Genomic DNA, 20,181 nt, shown 5'->3' with positions numbered 1-20,181 from the left:
AACAACCTAACAATTATTCCGACGTTCTAGTCGATGATCCTTTCAGAATAATTAGGGCTAATTTTATCAATAACTGACTTTTATTACTGTCATTCATTCCTGTGTAATCCGTGTTCTATTATCGTTTAATATTCTAATTTTCTCTTTGAAATGATATCAATATCTATGACAAGCCTCGTTTAATAAAATACATATATAAATCCTATCACGCTTGTATTTTCTCTCAAATACCTACTACCTACAATCGAAGTATTTACACCTGATGATACAAAATAACACGATTTACAGTAAAAACACACGGTATCGAAACTCCCTGATAACGAAACGGACATCTGTTTATCTTGTTTCCTGTATGTAACTGAGCTCGGGATGTGTGAACATGATAAGACCAATACTAATATTTTAATGTATATACTTCAGATATAGTTTATTTTAGTTACTGAAAGCATTGTGTGTATGTCATTTTAAAAACAATCCTGTGACACCAATTTTCTTTAGATGAAAACACTTTTTGGTATAATGATAGTACATGCTATATTTTCGTTTAAAAAAGTGCTATACTTTGGTTGAAAAATATAAGTTTTCTATCTTTTTTTTATATCTCTCTAATATAGCTGTTAACAGTCATCAGGTTTTAATCTTCCACGTACCCGATAAAAGAGATACCATTCAAATTTTGACAAAATGAATTTCATATCAAAAGTTTGTTTGGAGACCTTTCATTCATGTATTGTAATTCTTAACTTACGAATTAAACACGGAAGCTTTATCTGTATCCTTTCCTTTCCTGCCATGAACATTGCAGTATTTGATTTAGTGTGCTATTATGCCTGTAAATCATGTTTATCGAAGGCTGACAAAACATCGTGGAATTAAAAAAATCCTAATTTTAAAACGTCATTTATGAAATTCTATGTTATATATTCACAAAACTGAAAAATCCGGATATTATGTCCGCTATAATTATTGGGTTTAATTACAAGAATACCTGAAGGTCAGTCTGTGATACGAATTATTGCACGGAGGTGTTTGGGTTCAAACAATCTGACTGATTCAATTAGCCGGGAGATAATCCGGACACAGAACACCATTCTTTTAGTTCTTTTGTCAAGTACTGAGTATACATTTATGTAGGTAGTATATATAGATAAAATACCCTCTAAACACAAACAAAAGACTGAGAGTAAACTCTTTAATCCTAAATCTTTATTTATTTTCTTTTCTTGATAGATAAAAAAGGTGCGATTCTCACAGTACTCGTATTCGTTTTTGACAGGTCAGAACAATCCCTGTTACGTAATGCTGTGGTGGACATGTCACAAATCTCGCTCCGTATTGTTACGTCCCTGTGCGGATATCAGACCCCTGGACAGACTGATAAAGTCTTTTCCCAACCCACTTGTATGTGTTAACATTGATCCCACGGGCTCCGTCACTCCATCTGACTTGTCTCTCCCAGGCCACAATGAACAAAACTGGATAGTCTTCGGCAAACATCACTTCCTTGTAATCCGCATGTTCTCCATGCAAAAGCCTATTGTCTTTTGATACTGTTCAACTGCTTTGTGTGCAGCCTGGCCATATAACCTGTTTTTCGTTTTATTTATATGAAGTACAACACGGATTATTTGATTTTTATTGTAATAAGAATCGTCTTTTTTATCACGGGAAATTACATTTGTAGTTCATTTCAATCCATGTCTTTGAAATAACTTTTTATTCCAAATATAATTTTAATCATGTTTGCTTTATAACTAAATGTAATATTGAAAAATATGTGTGATTGACGAAAAGTACCTTCATGTATAGTTTTATAACTTGCCACAAGTATGATCTTTTTCTACTGTGATGGAATTTTGGATGAATATCGACATAGTTCATTTTGTAAACAAATCAGCATCAGATAATACCATCATTTTTTTTTTAATATTTAATATAAAAGTATACTGCTTTGCATTGGGAAAAACATGGAGATAGAGAAAATAAAAACAAAATCTGAAAACTGTATGAGTTTGAGATTTTCTGTATACGTATAAACACCACTTACACATGTTGATGGTTTTTGGTTTCAACTGTTTGTATATTAAATTCTTAATATATAGTTTCTGTAATTTTACCCGGTTAAACACTTTTCTAAAGAATGTATTCATGTCAATTAAAAAGGTTGAATTTAGACAAAATATCACTAGGCTCTTGTATTTGTAACTCTACCCGTCGCGTGTTTACACTCCGGTCAGTGGCAAGGAAGACATTGAAATTGGAACCGGATATAAGCCTTAATTAAATTCATTTAATACCGTCGCTGTTTACCTGGGGTAGATACGTTACGGAGCTGACTCGTCACGGCCGTGTATGCACGGAAGGGCCTTCTCGAGCTTGAGTAAATGGTAGTCTATTGGCACAGCGCAAAATTATCCTAAATCCTGTTTAAGTTTGTCGTTTAGGAAAACGGTGGGGAGGGGACATAGGCACAAAACTAACCGAGTCGTGGCAAAATTTAAGTCGTACGCAAACAAATTGGTCTTGTAGCGTTTTATTGTTAACATGTGTGTCATTGCTTAGCCAAAGTCAACAGCATCTCTGTGGTCAAACACAGAACCAATTGAACTATACATATTGGTGGGTCAATAAATACACAGTTTGCTCTGGTAAGGTCCAGGGCAATGCCAGAAACATATACAGACCTATTGCTAGATTGTAAATCCTGTGAAAATATTGAATTCGTCAACAAATTGAGATAAATGATCAGCACACAAATATTATTAAACCTGTCAGTGCTGATTTTATTTTAAGTGCAATCCTGAGGAATATCACTCCGCCCCTGTTTACCGTCCCGATTACAGTCACCACAGTCGAGGTAAAGGTGACACTAATACACTGTCAACTATCGTCAGTTATACTCTGGTATAACCACGCTTTTTAAAAAATATACACATGAACAATCTATAATTAATAAAAAAAATGGCTAATGACCATTTACGGTCACTTATGTTATGTCAAGTTGGCGATAACAACTCTTTGGCCGTAAAGACCTTGAGCTGCCCAAGTAGAAATCAAAAACATTGTTTGACTAAAGTATCTCATATACAAACACGCACAAACTAGGCTAACGTCCTGCCTAGAATTAACGCTATCAGAAACAAATGGACATTTGGTTCTCCCATTTTTCCTCCTATAAGCTAGCTTCTGATGTCAATTATGAACAAGGCAATTCCCTCCGTTAATAAACAAATTGCTATATATATATGTTCATAAACTGACTCACAATTCATGTTATTGAAACGTATAGATCGGCAGAAAAATTTATATAACGTGATTGAGACCTAACTACATTTTTATGTGACAGTGACAATAGGAGCACGTGAATTTATCATGCCTGTAATTAGGACGTTTCACATTCGTTCTCGAATCAAGATCTTCCGTGACCATGAACAAGTCGGGACTGAAGTAATCAAGAAACCTATGATAGTGACGACACAAACAAGTGACCAAGTCTAGAGTGCAGTCACAAGATACCTGTGATAGTGACGACACAAACAAGTGACCAAATCTAGAGTGCAGTCACAAGATACCTGTAATAGTGACGACACAAACAAGTGACCAAGTCTAGAGTGCAGTCACAAGATACCTGTGATAGTGACGACACAAACAAGTGACCAAGTCTAGACTGTTTTTGCGTGTGATTACATCGACAGTAACATGCGATTTCGTCCAGATTGCTGTTTGTGTTTGACATTGACGATAAACCCATAATCGATAATTGATCATAGCGCTCCGTTGAATCTTCGTAAATTCCAATCAGACCTTGACTGCTTGTCCGGCTTATAAGCCACTGATAGCCTAACCATAACACACCAGACCTTCCCGACTTACAAGAGGACATCGTCAGACGTCAAATACAAATTATGAAGACAATGATATCCTGTTTAGGAGAAGATGGCAATAGTATGGATGAGATAGGACAGGAGGCTGGCGGCAACTTAGCCCCTTGTGATCGGCCCCAATAAACACATTATCCTCCAATACATGTGTTTATGGGGATTCGACGTTCTAGTGATATGGAATATGATATGAATTTTATGGTTTTCGTCTTAAAGACTTCCCGTGTCAAACCCATATAGGGCCTTTTGATGTGAGGTACTCATTTCCCCATAAACCGTATGTGGTACGGCAGTAGGTGTGTCACATAGATATACAGGTACCCCGCCCTGCCGTGGCAATCAGCGAGCGTTATAGAGGTAGGACGTAACACAGGTGAGACAAGGGTGTGCGACAGGTACATCTAGGTTATAAACACCATAAACAACACGTGCAATAAATCGCTTCACGTGCATGATTGACTTTAATCAATTGCATTAGCTATCTAAATTAAGAATCAGGATCTAAGTAAACAAACAAACAAACAAATGTCAGCATCCAATCTGTTGTTGAATAGTGGTGATTGAGTTCGACAACAATACAATGTTTTCATTGTTCTGTCTTAACTTTTGTTTAACCTATGTTTCTGATTGAAGGAAGATTTCAGTTTCCCGTGTTAAAATCAAGGAGTGGGGAAGATATTCTATAAAAATGTGATATATTTTTAATATTGACCTGTTGGTGTTAATAACAATTTCTGTCAGAGGTCATGTTGTCATAGAATTTATCGTGGATACAGAATTCAATGTGGAAATGTTAAATGCTTTTTCTTTTATCCGTTCGTGTATAAATCTAACCTCACCCAAACAGTGAATTCATTACACGTTTGTCACAAAGAGCTCACATTTTATACTGGAAAAGAAGCGAGGCTTTAAAACTTATTGCACGTGAATCGTGTCTCTATACGCGGTTGGTGTAGTAACTAATATATAATGTTTTATGTATGTATATTTATTAATATGTTAAATGTATTAAACTACAGAGAATAAGTCACTTTAGATAGTACACGTAGTTAACTGTAGAGAATAAGTAATTTTAGATAATACAAGTAGTTAACTGTAGAGAATAAGTCATTTTAGATAATACAAGTAGTTAACTGTAGAGAATAAGTCACTTTATATAGTACACGTAGTTAACTGTAGAGAATAAGTCATTTTAGATAATACAAGTAGTTAACTGTAGAGAATAAGTCATTTTAGATAATACAAGTAGTTAACTGTAGAGAATAAGTCATTTTAGATAATACAAGTAGTTAACTGTAGAGAATAAGTCATTTTAGATAATACAAGAAGTTAACTGTAGAGAATAAGTCATTTTAGATAATACAAGTAGTTAACTGTAGAGAATAAGTCATTTTAGATAATACAAGTAGTTAACTGTAGAGAATAAGTCATTTTAGATAATACATAGTTAACTGTAGAGAATAAGTCATTTTAGATAGTTAACATGTAGTAGTTAACTGTAAGTAAGTCATTTTAGATAATACAAGTAGTTAACTGTAGAGAATAAGTCATTTTAGATAATACAAGTAGTTAACTGTAGAGAATAAGTCATTTTAGATAATACAAGTAGTTAAATGTAGAGAATAAGTCATTTTAGATAATACATGTAGTTAACTGTAGAGAATAAGTCATTTTAATAATACAAGTATTAACTGTAGAGAATAAGATTTTAATAATACAAGTAGTTAACTGTAGAGAATAAGTCATTTTAGATAATACAAGTAGTTAACTGTAGAGAATAAGTCATTTTAGATAATACATGTAGTTAACTGTAGAGAATAAGTAATTAATACATGAAGTTATAAGAATACATGTAGTTAACTGTAGAGAATAAGTCATTTTAGATAATACATGTAGTTAACTGTAGAGAATAAGTCATTTTAGATAATACATGTAGTTAACTGTAGAGAATAAGTCATTTTAGATAATACATGTAGTTAACTGTAGAGAATAAGTCATTTTAGATAATACATGTAGTTAACTGTAGAGAATAAGTCATTTTATAATACATGTAGTTAACTGTTAATACAGTTAACTGTAGAGAATAAGTCAGTAGTTAACTGTAGAGAATAAGTCATTTTAGATAATACAAGTTAGTTAACTGTAGAGAATAAGTCATTTTAGATAATACATGAGTAGTTAACTGTAGAGAATAAGTCATTTTAGATAATACATGTAGTTAACTGTAGAGAATAAGTCATTTTAGATAATACATGAAGTTAACTGTAATACATGTAGTTAGAATAAGTCATTTTAGATAATACATGTAGTTAACTGTAAGAATAAGTATTTTAGATAATACAAGTAGTTAACTGTAACTGTTAACTGTAGAATAATCATTTTAGATAATACATGTAGTTAAATGTAGAGAATAAGTCATTTTAGATAATACAAGTAGTTAACTGTAGAGAATAAGTCATTTTAGATAATACAAGTAGTTAACTGTAGAGAATAAGTCATTTTAGATAATACAAGTAGTTAACTGTAGAGAATAAGTTAACATTTTAGATAATACATGTAGTTAACTGTAGAGAATAAGTCATTTTAGATAGATGTAATACATTTTAGATAATACAAGTAGTTAACTGTAGAGAATAAGTCATTTTAGATAATACATGTAGTTAACTGTAGAGAATAAGTCATTTTAGATAATACAAACTGTAGAGAATAAGTAACTGTAGAGAATAAGTCATTTTAGATAATTAGAGAATAAGTAGATAATACATGTAGTTAACTGTAGAGAATAAGTCATTTTAGATAATACATGTAGTTAACTGTAGAGAATAAGTCATTTTAGATAATACAAGATTAACTAGAGAATAAGTCATGTAGTTAACTGTAGAGAATAAGTCATTTTAGATAATACAAGTAGTTAACTGTAGAGAATAAGTCATTTTAGATAATACAAGTAGTTAACTGTAGAGAATAAGTCATTTTAGATAATACAAGTAGTTAACTGTAGAGAATAAGTCATTTTAGATAATACAAGTAGTTAACTGTAGAGAATAAGTCATTTTAGATAATACAAGTAGTTAACTGTAGAGAATAAGTCATTTTAGATAATACAAGTAGTTAACTGTAACTGTAGTAGAATAAGTCATTTTAGATAAGTCATTTTAGATAATACAAGTAGTTAACTGTAGAGAATAAGTCATTTTAGATAATACATGTAGTTAACTGTAGTGAATAAGTCATTTTAGATAATACATGAAGTTAACTGTAGAGAATAAGTAATTCTAGATAATACATGTAGTTAACTGTAGAGAATAAGTAATTTTAGATAATACAAGTAGTTAACTGTAGAGAATAAGTCATTTTAGATAATACAAGTAGTTAACTTTAAGTAGATAATACATTTTAGATAGTTAACTGTAGAGAATAAGTCATTTTAGATAATAAATGTAGTTAACTGTAGAGAATAAGTCATTTTAGATAATACAAGTAGTTAACTGTAGAGAATAAGTCATTTTAGATAATACAAGTAGTTAACTGTAGAGAATAAGTCATTTTAGATAATACAAGTAGTTAACTGTAGAGAATAAACTGTAGAGAATAAGTCATTTTAGATAATACAAGTAGTTAACTGTAGAGAATAAGTCATTTTAGATAACTGTACTGTAGAGAATAAGTCATTTTAGATATAACTGTAGAGAATAAGTCACTTTATAATGTAGAACTGTAGAATAATAATACAAGTAGTTAACTGTAGAGAATAAGTAGATAGTTATAATAAGTAAGATAGTTAACTGTAGAGAATAAGTCATTTTAGATAATACAAGTAGTTAACTGTAGAGAATAAGTCATTTTAGATAATACAAGTAGTTAACTGTAGAGAATAAGTCATTTTAGATAATACAAGTAGTTAACTGTAAAGAATAAGTCATTTTAGATAATACAAGTAGTTAACTGTAGAGAATAAGTCATTTTAGATAATACATGTAGTTAACTGTAGAGAATAAGTCATTTTAGATAATACATGTTAACTGTTAAGTCATTTTAGATAATACAAGTAGTTAACTGTAAGAATAAGTCATTTTAGATAATACAATGTAGTTAACTGTAGAGAATAAGTCATTTTAGATAATACATGTAGTTAACTGTAGAGAATAAGTCATTTTAGATAATAAATAGTTAACTGTTAAATTTTAGATAATACATGTAGAATAAGTTTTTAGATAATACATGTAGTTAACTGTAGAGAATAAGTAGTTCTAGATAATAAATGAAGTTAACTGTAGAGAATAAGTAATTCTAGATAATACATGAAGTTAACTGTAGAGAATAAGTCATTTTAGATAATACAAGTAGTTAACTGTAGAGAATAAGTCATTTTAGATAATACATGTAGTTAAATGTAGAGAATAAGTAATTTTAGATAATACATGTAGTTAACTGTAGAGAATAAGTCATTTTAGATAATACATGTAGTTAACTGTAGAGAATAAGTCATTTTAGATAATACATGTAGTTAACTGTAGAGAATAAGTCATTTTAGATAATACATGTAGTTAACTGTAGAGAATAAGTAATTTTAGATAATACATGTAGTTAACTGTAGAGAATAAGTCATAATTTAGATAATACATGTAGTTAACTGTAGAGAATAAGTCATTTTAGATAATACATGTAGTTAACTGTAGAGAATAAGTCATTTTAGATAAGACATGTAGTTAACTGTAGAGAATAAGTAATTTTAGATAATACATGAAGTTAACTGTTGAGAATAGTCACTTTAGATAATAAATGTAGTTAACTGTAGAGAATAAGTCATTTTAGATAATACATGTAGTTAACTGTAGAGAATAAGTAATTTTAGATAATACATGAAGTTAACTGTAGAGAATAAGTAATTTTAGATAATACATGAAGTTAACTGTAGAGAATAAGTAATTCTAGATAATACATGTAGTTAACTGTAGAGAATAAGTAATTCTAGATAATACATGTAGTTAACTGTAGAGAATAAGTCACTTTAGATAATACAAGTATTAAACTATAGAGAATAAGTAATTTTATACAATAAGCTCCTACAAGAGGAGACTGACTGTTTTAAAATAATAATGTTCATGAATTGATAATCCCAATAGGCAAGTGTTCCTGAAAATATAAATTTGGAGATTGGGTTCAGAGAGAGAATCATCTATAAAGCGTTCATATAAAAATGTAAACACGCAGCTGCAGATCAATATGCATCTTGCTAAATAATAAGATGCAACATCACTTTATAAGGATTTTATGAAGAATTGAGTCCAGAAATATTCCCAGATGTACTAAAGTCATCCCGCTCTATATTTCTGATATCCCAAACGTTCATACGTCAGCAGTAGTGACTATGGCGGGGGGAAGACTCCATGGAACCTCAAAGGTTACTTTCAACGATTTAATATGTTATAATTGCTTTGTAAACGCTATAAAATAGTCGTTATAGACACGATTATAGTCATCCACTTACATTACATAGAAATACACATGATATGAATTGTTTTGTGCAGTACTCTGTGAAATAAGGCGACGTGAAAGTTGACTATCGGTGGTAAAAATGGGGACATGACCAGTGTTAACGGGGAAAGGGCTGACACCGTGGTGTTACCTTATTACGATAAGTATATTGACAGTCTATAAAAGTGGCAAAAGTCTTCCTACCCAAACACACTGTCAATGTAAAAAAGGAGTTTTACAGGCCTTCCGTAAGCCTCTATCCCAATATTAGGAGTCATAAATGTATAGGTATAGTCCCAATACACTTGGCGTCACGTGCAAAGTCTTCGCACCTGTTGTATGGATTAAAAACTCAAACAGCTACAACTGACCACGACTGGATTAGTTCAAATTCTACAACGATATTTAGTGTTGACGCGTGACACATGTTCATTTCGCTTGTTTTCTTAAAGAGAGATTAAACAATTTTGTCGATAATTTTTTTGTGTGTTTGATATATGCCGACACAAATCAGGTGCGAAAAAGCACATTTAATGAGAAAGAAAACAAAGGCTAGTTTCTCGTGGCAGTAATGTTTATGTGTTTTTCTACGTGAGGTATATGGCTTTCGGCAGTACACAGGTGTAACCCACCTGAACGTTACATATTGACAAGTAAAATCACTTCATGTTTGTCACCACATCAACACAAGTTTAGAGTTCTGGTTCGCCATTTATGTCCTGCGTTTACAAAAACTATAGTCCGTGTTTTTAAGAAGGGGCGATGACATGTAACAGACAAACATAATTAAGAAATGCATACATTTTGTATATATGGTAAAATTATTTGTCCCTATAAAGTTAAATGTTGATACAAAAATTGAATAACTTCTTTTAATTGTGATAAGACAATTAGTACATATTGAAACATCATTTTCTAGCACAACTGCGTATTTTTCTTAAATGTAGAACAAGACAATTTGATATCCTGCACTAAAAGCATTGATTCCAACTTTTATGGGCGGCTCCAGTATTATCAATATATCTTAGGAAATCCAAGGAGACATATGGCCACATCATGGCATTTTGATTTTTTTCTGAATTGAAACTAACTAACATTATATTGATATGGTCCCTTTTGCGAAATTCATAACCGGAAGTAGCACACATTCTTTTTGTAGCATATAGTAGAAAGATATAATTTGCGATTGATGGCCATATTATGGTGAGCCAAAGAATAACTGTGGACATTGCAGACAATTTTGTCTAGGGCGGGAAACATTTTCTCCGACCAGGACAGACTTTTGTAATTTTTATCACTGCTCGATTAAATTGGATTCACTGGACTGTGAACGCCACTGGATCAGCATCGTTTTTCTCTGGCCTCAGAATGACGTCAGATTCGTCTAAAGATGAAGAACCGACGATACAGAATCATCGATAATGTATGGGAATCATAGGGTTCAGATGTTTAACAAAAAAGCAAACTGTTCATTATAATATCTTGCGGTTCAAATTTAACGTGAGTTTACAAATATTGGAAACGCTATACTACATTAAAATTTAACGTGAGTTTACATTATTGGAATCGCTATACTACATGAAAAACCTTCAGAAACAATGACAGTGCTTTATCTGATCTTCAGAAATATAAATGTTGGGTGTTATGATTGGCACTTCGAAAGCTCTATCGGGTCCCCCAGTGACTGTTGAGTGCTGGAAGGGGATGCATCTTCCCCACACTGACAGGACAACGAAAACTTACTGACTTATTATTACTTTATTTAATTCCGTATGTAATGTATTTTGGGGTTAAGATCCGTGAGGTGCCCGGGAGAAACTTGACTTTCCATTATGTTGATAGGACTCGTGCCCGAGGACCGTACCTTAAGGAGCTCTCAACGTCACTTGTCCGTTTGCTATGATTGAATACCCCCGGATTAGATATAAATATTTTGTCAAGTTTTCATTTGGACCCAGTCGAGAAGATAAACAGCAGCGAAAGAATTAAATAACTCGATCATTTATTAACAAGTTGACGAAAAATCGTGAAAAAAGTATAGGTTTGTGTGTGGATCATTGACGGTCGTGATTGTGTTGGTAACGTACGCCTATAACACCAGCAAACAATTTCCATGTTTTATTTTTCATTCAGTGCGTTTAGTAGTTTTCTACGCACAGTTCGTTTTACTATACACAAATTGACGAAACATTATGATACGTGCATTGCTACACAACTCTATATTGGTGAAACGAACCTGTAGAAACCTTCGCTTTTATTTTGGTTGTTTGTTGTCACATCTTCGTGCCAATCACCATCCTATCTCTAGCATCATATACCTTATACAATGGTTGTGTTTGATTATCAACCACAGGCTGATCTAGGCCTATCAAATCAACAATCTAAAACTTAACATTTAACATCAATCTAACAGCTGGACTACTGGTATTGAGCTGTCTGTATAAGACAGGTGACTTGACTGTATAGTATTTAGTGTAGGACAAGTGGGTTTTCCGTGTAGGATTTAATATAGAAGAAGTGAGATGTCTGTATAGTATATAGTATAGGAGTAGTGAGTTGTCTGTGTAGTATATAGTATAGGAGTAGTGAGTTGTCTGTATAGTATATAGTATAGGAGTAGTGAGTTGTCTGTATAGTATATAGTATAGGAGTAGTGAGATGTCTGTATAGTACATAGTATAGGAGTAGTGAGATGTCTGTATAGTATATAGTATAGGAGTAGTGAGATGTCTGTATAGTATATAGTATAGGAGTAGTGAGTTGTCTGTATAGTATATAGTATAGGAGTAGTGAGATGTCTGTATAGGATTTAGTATAGGAGTAGTGAGATGTCTGTATAGTATATAGCATAGGAGTAGTGAGATGTCTGTATAGTATATAGCATAGGAGTAGTGAGTTGTCTGTATAGGAGTAGTGAGTTGTCTGTATAGGATTTAGTATAGGAGTAGTGAGATGTCTGTATAGTATATAGTATAGGAGTAGTGAGTTGTCTGTATAGTATATAGTATAGGAGTAGTGAGATGTCTGTATAGTATATAGTATAGGAGTAGTGAGATGTCTGTATAGTATATAGTATAGGAGTAGTGAGATGTCTGTATAGTATATAGTATAGGAGTAGTGAGATGTCTGTATAGTATATAGTATAGGAGTAGTGAGTTGTCTGTATAGTATATAGTATAGGAGTAGTGAGATGTCTGTATAGGATTTAGTATAGGAGTAGTGAGATGTCTGTATAGTATATAGTATAGGAGTAGTGAGATGTCTGTATAGTATATAGTATAGGAGTAGTGAGTTGTCTGTATAGTATATAGTATAGGAGTAGTGAGTTGTCTGTATAGGATTTAGTATAGGAGTATAGGAGTATATAGTATAGGAGTAGTGAGTATGTCTGTATAGTATATAGTATAGGAGTAGTGAGATGTCTGTATAGTATATAGTATAGGAGTAGTGAGATGTCTGTATAGTATATAGTATAGGAGTAGTGAGATGTCTGTATAGTATATAGTATAGGAGTAGTGAGTTGTCTGTATAGGATTTAGTATAGGAGTAGTGAGATGTCTGTATAGGATTTAGTATAGGAGTAGTGAGATGTCTGTATAGTATATAGTATAGGAGTAGTGAGTTGTCTGTATAGTATATAGTATAGGAGTAGTGAGTTGTCTGTATAGTATATAGTATAGGAGTAGTGAGATGTCTGTATAGTATATAGTATAGGAGTAATGAGATGTCTGTATAGTATATAGGAGTAATGAGATGTCTGTATAGTATATAGTATAGGTGTAGTGAGTTGTCTGTATAGTATATAGTATAGGAGTAGTGAGTTGTCTGTATAGTATATAGTATAGGAGTAGTGAGATGTCTGTATAGTATATAGTATAGGAGTAGTGAGTTGTCTGTATAGTATATAGTATAGGAGTAGTGAGATGTATGTATAGTATATAGTATAGGAGTAGTGAGATGTCTGTATAGTATATAGTATAGGAGTAGTGAGATGTCTGTATAGGATTTAGTATAGGAGTAGTGAGATGTCTGTATAGTATATAGTATAGGAGGAGTAGATGTCTGTATAGTATATAGTATAGGAGTAGTGAGTTGTCTGTATAGTATATAGTATAGGAGTAGTGAGTTGTCTGTATAGTATATAGTATAGGAGTAGTGAGATGCCTGTATAGTATATAGTATAGGAGTAGTGAGATGCCTGTATAGTATATAGTATAGGAGTAGTGAGATGTCTGTATAGTATATAGTATAGGAGTATTGAGATGTCTGTATAGTATATAGTATAGGAGTAGTGAGATGTCTGTATAGTATATAGTATAGGAGTAGTGAGTTGTCTGTATAGGATTTAGTATAGGAGTAATGAGATGTTCAGGACTCTAGAACAGGACGACGTTCTGTCTGTATACGACGCTAAGACACCACAGCAAACTGTCTTTATACGCTCGGACAGGACAGTGAGGTTTCTGTATAGGGCGAGAGGGCAGCACAATAAGCTTTATGTTTAGGAAACTAGGACAGCACAGTAAGATTTCGGTATAGGACGCTTGGACAGCAAGGTAAGCTTTCTGTATAGGACGCTAGGACAGCAAGGTAAGTTGTGTTCAGCGGCTGTAGATGAGTACATTTGCACCACCAGTCCTTTAACGTTACTCACAAGAAACTTTTTTCTCTGGGCTGTATGGATGTAATAACTGTGAATGTGAGGCATACTCCAGATAATAAAAGAAATGCCATTACAGGTGTTAAGTATAGAAAACACAGGTGTACACACAACTGGATTAAATACTCATTCATCCACAATCCTGGTGTATGTTACGTCCCTGCTGTGCTCGAGTACCCCACCTTCCAACCCGATAAAGACGGACTTTGCACTGTCCCACAGAACCATGGCCCGCCCAGCACAGGTCGTCACAACAACAATGGTATCTGGTACTGGTGCGCAAAATTTCGTGTAGGTCGATTTTTAAGTATTTGATTTACCTGTAACATATGAAACACACTAAACACAAAACAAACCCGCTCTCTTCATGCGTGAAGTTTAAACTAATTGGAAGCATATTTTCATTCTATGATGCCGTCCATTATCGCAGAAAACAACACAACACTTAATCATGGACACAAGGGCGTGAATTTTATTTCTGGGCAAGGGGTTGGGGGGGGGGGGCTTATGTAGTATATTGTAATTAGTAAAGGGGAATGACGAATTACCAGATAAAAGTTAACCAACCCCAATAAAGTAGGCAGTATTCGGCCTTAAACTTAAATCGTTTGATTGTTTTCGGCATCACCGACAAATTCACTTTTCAAAGTTTGCTAACAAATACGTCAGTTGAAAAGTTTACACGTATACATAAAGACCTTGGAAATCAGGAGTCAAAGACCCACGTGACGTCATAGAAATCGATGTCACAGTCTTTATATGTTACAATATTATGGCACTGTTAAAAGTTATTAAAAAAAACCTAATGTACATTTTTTTCCAGCAAAATTTGTATTGAAAGGCGTCGTTCTCTTGTGTGTCTTTTGTACAGTCTTTTGTAGATATACATACCCTGGGTAAACATTATTAGAAATATTTATATTCCACCATTACAACTACAATACTTATTTATGAATCAGTTCTGGTGATACATACTTATTCCGTCTTGAGGGATACATATATATAGAATCAGTCTGGGGAAATCTGGACCCCGATCTTATTTTAAACCATGTATTGACCGAAATTAAATGACCACGATACTATTTACAACATTTTTTACGAGGTAGCAGGCTTGTGTATTGTATTATGAATTAAAATGTCCCCATGCATTCATAGGAACTCTATCATTTATATGCTTAATTTCTGAAATTTATCAATTTTTTATCTTCCGGTAATTTGATAATTAGATATAATATAAAAAGAGATAAATACAAACGTAAAATACTAGGTATACAGACAACATTGACAGGCATACACAAAACCTAACCATGTATACATAACACCCTACAATGTATACAGACAACATAACCAGGTATACAGACAACATAACCAGGTTTACAGACAACATTACCAGATATACAGACAACATAACCATGTATACAAACAACATTGACAGGCATACACAAAACCTTACCATGTATACACAGAACCTTACCAAGTAAACAGACAACATTACCAAGTATACAGACAACATTACCAAGTATACAGACAACATTACCGGATATACAGACAACATAACCAGGTATACAGACAACATTAACAGGTGTACAGACAACATTACCAGATATACAGACAACATAACCATGTATACAGACAACATTGACAGGCATACACAAAACCTTACCATGTATACACAAAACCTTACCAGATAAACAGACAACATTACCAGATATACAGACAACATAACCAGGTATACAGACAACATTGACAGGCATACACAAAACCTTACCATGTATACACAAAACCTTACCAAGTAAACAGACAACATAACCAGGTATACAGACAACATAACCAGGTATACAGATAATATTACCAGGTATACAGACAACATTACCAGGTAAACAGACAACATTGCCAGGTATACAGACAACATTACCATGTATACAGACAACATTTCCATGTATATAGACAACATTACCATGTATACAGATAACATTACCATGTATACAGACAACATTTACAACTATAAAGACAACATAAACAGGCATACAGACAACATTACCATGTATTCAAACAACATAATCACAGCTAACATTACCAGGTATACAGACAACATTAACAAGTATACAGACAACATTACCAGGTATACAGACAACATTATCAGATATACAGACAAAATTACCAGGTTTACAGACAACATTAACAAGTGTACAGACAATATAACCAGTTATAAAGACAACATTACCATGTATACAGACAACATTGACAGGCATACAGACAACATTACCAGGTATACAGACAATATTACAGACAACATAACCAGGTATACAGACAACATAACCAGGTACAAGGACAACATTATTAGATATACAGACAACATTACCAAGTATACAGACAACATTACCAGATATACAGACAACATTACAAGTATACAGACACCAGGTATACAGACAACATTACCAGGTATACAGACAACATATCCAGGTATACAGTCAACATTACCAAATGAACAGACAACATTAACAGGTATACAGGCAACATTAACAGACACCAAGACAACATTTCCTGGTATACAGACAAAATTACCAGATATACAGACAACATCACCAGGTGTACAGACAACATTACAAATTATACAGACAACAATGACAGACATACAGACAACATTACCAGGTGTACAGACAACATTACAATGTATATAGACAACATTACCAGACATACAGACAACATTACAAGTATACAGACAACATTAGCAGGTAACTAAAATTCATTTAAAGAAAAATGTATGATGTGTTTAGGGATGAAATGACAACAAATTCAGCTGAAACCTAAGTCAAAATATTTTGATATATACAACAAAAACATAATTGGGAGAAAAACAACGAGGGGGTGTTTAAACCCACGAATTAAAACACAGACAACATAAAACATGTAAATAAAAAAAATAAATATATAGATAAGCAGTATGTTTATGTGTTAAGGAAAACGGGGTAGGGTCGCACAAGTAAACAGCAGACTCCGGAAATACGATTAGACTGAAGGGGTTATAGTCAAGAACATCCGTTTCATATCGTGAAATATTAACACTCCCGCGAACTTGAAGCGGTATTGAGTTGTCGTTCTTGACTACAACAAGCCGAATTCGTCGCCCGGACGGAGACACAGTTTCATGTTATTCGTAAGTTCTTTCTCGTTTATTGTGAAGTAAGTGTACTGTTTTTATATCAAGAAATTATTCAAAACGCATATGCGCTCATATTTTAGCATGCGAAGCTCTGGATTTGTCGTGACAAATACCGGGGTAAGAAATTCCCTTTGTTGGAATTTCCCGACTCTAAATTAGATCGAAATGACGACACTTGCTTTATTCAAGCGATTTCATTTGTTGGTATAATAAGATGATGAATAATAGTCCTACGCCATTTCAAAAGTAATATGCGATTGGCTGAGAAAAAGAAAAGTTATAAACGCGAAACCAGGGGAACCCCTGCAAGGCGTACTCCCGGTATACAGTCACGGACTATCTCCTTACTTCACGATAACATTTTTTGACGGTGAAATTCCGTTTGCTTTTAAATTAGAAACTAATTGTACATTTTCATGAATACTTCAACTATAATTCGCCGAAAGTAATAGAGTTAATTTTTCATCGATAGCGAACAACGGACGGAAAACTCAACAAACTCGGGCTTTCATGCACAAGAAACTGTTCACTCGCCAAGAACAGTACCTCAAAGGTACAAGTATTTCCCGCTATGGGTCATCTATCTTCTGTAGATCGGAAACCGAGGTGAGTGGATTAGTGTGACTGTTCTATGTATGGTGTGATATGTAAGGAGTCCGTAAATAAACAAGAGGCCCAGAGGGCCTGTATTGCTCACCTGTATCTTTATGACCAACTGTACAATATATGTGCATATGTTCCACAGTAGATGCTTAAAGCAATATGACAAATTACTCCATATGGGTTCTGTCCCTTGGTAGTCAGCCCCTCATCTGTGCAATGTTGAATTGAGACTGTCTCACGATGTTTCCAGTTAAATATAATTGATAGCTTTCTTTTAAATCATGGAAAGGAGATGGTCAAACAATATAGCAGAAAAACTCTTAGTTATTGCTGGACAGATGACCCAGGACAGCAGAAGCTTACTTGCTCTTTAGATCACTGTTTACAAACACAGATTCAACATATTTGAGACTTGAACAAGTCAACAATATATAGCAACAATTAAATATAAAGACAGGAAAAATTAAGGTACATGCAATTATAAACCATAATCCTAACTCAAAACCAATAATAAAACGTTTCATGCATATCATTAGTGATGTTAAATCAAAATGAAGCTCTTGCAATTCTCTTTCCAATCATGTTTTCAGTATTTTAAAGCTGTGAATAGAACATAAGTAATTGGCTAACATGTAGTTTTTTACATTACTTAGCTCAAACCTCTCAGACCTCCAGGGGCCTTGGCCTAATCTATTTTTTAGAACAGTGTGACATCTCTCTGAAAGGTCTTTATAATTTATTCCAAATTATGCCAAGAAAATTCCCAGCCAAATATATTCCTTTGATAAGTTAATGGAAGGTTCTACATATTTGTATATAAGCCTTTGTGAAACTTTCACTGGCCACATATGATAGCCTTTGGTCAATCAGAAGTTGTTAATGATTTTACCAAATTTTAACCCCCGTGACCTTAAATATCATTATAGGTCAAGCTATTTTTCACACAATATGGGGACACTATAAAGGGAACCTTTTGGCCAAATATTATGTTAGGCCTTTTGGCTAAGCAGAAGTTGTTCAAAGGTTTAATGCATTAGACAGTTGTGACGTTGAAAATGGGTCAAGGTCATTTCTTTTCTTAAATATTATCGGGCATCATTGAGAACCTAATTTGGCATAATATCACTATCCTAGATATTTGGTTAGTCAGAAAAAGTCGTTTAAAGGTTTTAACACATTTGAAATCTGTGACCTTGAATATGGGTCACGGTGAATTCTTTTTCGCAAACTTTCTTTGGCTTGATAAAAGGAACATACTGGCCAAAATATAATTATTCTAGGCTTTTCGGTATTTCAGAAGAAGTCGTTTAAACACATTTGACCCCTGTGACCTTGAAGATTGGTCATAGCCGCGCTATGGCATAAGCTCACAAGGGCCAAGTGAGCTAACCAGACGGTCAGTAAGCAACATATTTACCTTACTGAAAAATATGTTTTAAGGAACTCGATAACCTTTTCATTTTTGCTATTTCTTAATAAGGATAAAGATGGGATTTAAACAATTGAGAAGCAGATTGTTTCTTTTTTTAAGTATAAAGTTTCTTTTCATTTTTTGTTTCTTTATCAATCTCTGTTATTGTATAAAACGTATTGATTAGTTTCATTTTTAGACTTTCCGCCTGATACTCTAATTAGGCACAGCCCGACTTTGGTGTTTGAATACATCGTCATTGGTGGGCCCGTCATCAGGTCGATCGCCACCCTGGCAGTGTGTGGCGATAGGTACCCGACAATACTCCGGACTACCACAATACCGCTAACATTCAACTCCAATAAAAGACTTCAAAATGTAGAATTCAATTCATCCTTTGATAAGCGGATTTCTGAAGATTTGGGCTCTTATGGATGGGTGGAATACACTTTTCAAGGACCCATCTATACATGCCCGATCGTGTGCCTCCCCACGATTTTCACCCCCTTCCTACTTTTTTACTCCTGTCAAAAGTACATTATATACTCTTCAAAGCTAGCCCGAGAACACGAAGGTCACTGTGTAACAATAGCTAAGGGGAGCCATCGGACACTCTTAAATTACTTAAATAAATATCTACCGCAGGTAAACCGTTACTTACATAAATATGTCAGCTTGAAACTAATAAACAGAGAGTAAAAATCATTAATTTATCGAGCATCATTTAGGTTTTTTCTATAGTTACCTTACTGATCGTAAGATTAATGCTTTAGCCAATACATTGAGTGTAGGACTTGAAATAACGACGTAATAAAACTATATACCAATGATTAGAGTTGACCAAACTTTGCGTCTTGTCTTGTCTAAAGTGAAATCTCTGTGTAATCTGGCAGGTATTTTGATGTAGTCCACAAGGAGTGTCATTGATATGTAATTAAATCTATTATCTGCGAATACTATTTAAGTCCTTGTGTGTTTCTCTTGA

Source organism: Ylistrum balloti, unplaced genomic scaffold (genome assembly GCF_031769215.1).
Source record: "Ylistrum balloti isolate Yb309-2 unplaced genomic scaffold, AGI_CSIRO_Ybal_v1 Utg370632, whole genome shotgun sequence".
In the NCBI taxonomy this organism is placed as follows: Eukaryota; Metazoa; Mollusca; class Bivalvia; order Pectinida; family Pectinidae; genus Ylistrum; species Ylistrum balloti.
This window is presented reverse-complemented; position numbering follows the sequence as displayed.